Source organism: Schistocerca serialis, chromosome 5 (assembly GCF_023864345.2).
Source record: "Schistocerca serialis cubense isolate TAMUIC-IGC-003099 chromosome 5, iqSchSeri2.2, whole genome shotgun sequence".
Lineage (NCBI taxonomy): Eukaryota > Metazoa > Arthropoda > Insecta > Orthoptera > Acrididae > Schistocerca > Schistocerca serialis.
In genome coordinates, this window is record NC_064642.1 from 591,787,632 (window position 1) to 591,790,637 (window position 3,006).

The following is a 3,006-nucleotide window of genomic DNA, read 5'->3' on the forward strand; positions in this document are numbered from 1 at the left end:
TCTCAGAACGTGTCGTATCAACAGATTCCCCTCTTCTAGTAAAGTTGTGCCACAGATTTCTCTTCTCCCCAATTCTGTTCATTACCTCCTCATTAGTAACGTGATATACCCATCTAACCATTACCATTCTTCTGTAGCACCACATTTCGAAAGCTTCTATTCTCTTCTTGTCTAAACTATTTATCGACGCATTGTTGCGTGGCAAACAGAAGAGAACCTTTCAGAACTAGCACTCCTGAAAGAAAGGTTCCCAGGAGAGCTTCTGTACAGTTTGGACGGTAGGAGAAGAGGTACTGGCAAAAGTAAAGCTGTGACGACGGGGCGTCAATCGTGCTTGGGTAGCTCAGTTGGTAGAGCACTTGCCCGCTCAAGGCAAAGGTCCCGAGTTCGAGCCTCGGTCCGGCACACAGTTTTAATCTGCGAGGAAGTTTCATATCAGCGCACACTCCGCTGCAAAGTGAAAATCTCATTCTGGGACCTCAGTATATGTTATGCGTGATAATAACCAGACTTCGCACCACCTTTTGCTCACACTGCGTTTCTACACGACAACATCTCGAGGTACGACCGTGGGTAATAATGCCTTTAGGACAGGAGATGTGTGGAGGTTTCGCGTCCCTGGGCTCACGGACCGCGGTGCCTTGGCCACTGCGCTCCCTCGGCGGCCCCACGTGTCAGGCTGGGCCGTCGCGTGCCACGTCGCGCCGCGGCCATCGAGTACGCGAGCCGGCGGCCAGGAGCGGCGTGTCTGCATTATTCAGAGCTCTGCTGCCTGCTGCCTGCCTGCTCCCAGGACCCGCCCATCGAACTTTAATACCGCCAAACGACTGGTTTCCTCTGGAAAACCCCGCCGCCGCACGGAACCTCGCGATCCTTCCTCGGGGCCCATTTGCCTTGTCATTACGCCAGTGATTCTACTCGCAAAGTAAATATTTGTCTTTTCCTTTTGATGTTAGCGGGTCAGTAGCGCGAGCCAGTCCGTCGAGCAGCAGTGGATTACTAGCTTTCACAGTTCGTAAGTTTCCTCTCTCTCTCGCTGCCGCTTTCTCAAATTTCCCGTTCTATTTTGGAGCTAAATTAACATAGACACAACTGTTCCCTTCATTACCATAAGAATACAGAATGTAATATGGATACCTACCATATTTCGTCAACGCTTACAGATGTCCTCATTTACATTTGTGTTACACAAGCCACCCTACAGTGTATGGTGAAAGGTACCACTGCCACTCCCCGCTTTCCTATTACGTCGTGAGTGGCGCACTGCAAGAATAGCTGTTGTTAGGCTTCTGTATGAGATCCAATATTTCGAAATTTATCACAAGACACCGTTTGACTCTTCTATGAATGTACACTTTCGAAATTTAAGCAACGAACGGCCTAGCCCCTTTCACTTGACCCAGATGACTCGGTTATAGGCAACACACAAAGCAACTGCATGCAGTGGAGTGCCTCCACACCACCACATCTCAGGGCATAACAAACTGACAAGTCTCATGTTGTCAGCGAACATATTTTTTCTAAGAAAACTTATTCCCCTAATGTTAGTTGTTACCCCTAGACCTTTTATGCAGGGACTCTGAACTATCCACAATCACGTCACGAACTTCACGACCTGATGTTTTCTGCATGGTTGTACTGAACCACTAAGTGGACTACGCCAGTACAGAGTAACCGTTTTCGTTCACATGTCCACGTGTGATCTGCTTCCTAAGGGAGAATAAACATCCTTGCCACATGTACTTGGAGATACAAACACTCCGAGAAACATACGACTTGTAATGGCTGTAGTTATTACTCTGCCAATGACGAAAATACTGAAATAATATCTTTCATTTCACCGTCCTCAGTGACAAATAGAAATATCTGGCCTTATACCATTACACCACATATACACTCCTGGAAATTGAAATAAGAACAGCGTGAATTCATTGTCCCAGGAAGGGGAAACTTTATTGACACATTCCTGGGGTCAGATACATCACATGATCACACTGACAGAACCACAGGCACATAGACACAGGCAACAGAGCATGCACATGTCGGCACTAGTACAGTGTATATCCACCTTTCGCAGCAATGCAGGCTGCTATTCTCCCATGGAGACGATCGTAGAGATGCTGGATGTAGTCCTGTGGAACGGCTTGCCATGCCATTTCCACCTGGCGCCTCAGTTGGACCAGCGTTCGTGCTCGACGTGCAGACCGCGTGAGACGACGCTTCATCCAGTCCCAAACATGCTCAATGGGGGACAGATCCGGAGATCTTGCTGGCCAGGGTAGTTGACTTACACCTTCTAGAGCACGTTGGGTGGCACGGGATACATGCGGACGTGCATTGTCCTGTTGGAACAGCAAGTTCCCTTGCCGGTCTAGGAATGGTAGAACGATGGGTTCGATGACGGTTTGGATGTACCGTGCACTATTCAGTGTCCCCTCGACGATCACCGGCGGTGTACGGCCAGTGTAGGAGATCGCTCCCCACACCATGATGCCGGGAGTTGGCCCTGTGTGCCTCGGTCGTATGCAGTCCTGATTGTGGCGCTCACCTGCACGTCGCCAAACACGCATACGACCATCATTGGCACCAAGGCAGAAGCGACTCTCATCGCTGAAGACGACACGTCTCCATTTGTCCCTCCATTCACGCCTGTCGCGACACCACTGGAGGCGGGCTGCACGATGTTGGGGCGTGAGCGAAAGACGGCCTAACGGTGTGCGGGACCGTAGCCCAGCTTCATGGAGACGGTTGCGAATGGTCCTCGCCGATACCCCAGGAGCAACAGTGTCCCTAATTTGCTGGGAAGTGGCGGTGCGGTCCCCTACGGCACTGCGTAGGATCCTACGGTCTTGGCGTGCATCCGTGCGTCGCTGCGGTCCGGTCCCAGGTCGACGGGCACGTGCACCTTCCGCCGACCACTGGCGACAACATCGATGTACTGTGGAGACCTCACGCCCCACGTGTTGAGCAATTCGGCGGTACGTCCACCCGGCCTCCCGCATGCCC

At 51.3% G+C, this 3,006-nt stretch overlaps 1 non-coding gene across 1 annotated transcript; it reads left to right on the forward strand.

The window, feature by feature from the left end:
• Positions 1-331: 331 nt before the first annotated feature.
• Positions 332-406, forward strand: Trnae-cuc (transfer RNA glutamic acid (anticodon CUC)). Its single transcript has one exon. It is a non-coding gene; the product is annotated as a tRNA-Glu (tRNA).
• Positions 407-3,006: the final 2,600 nt, after the last annotated feature.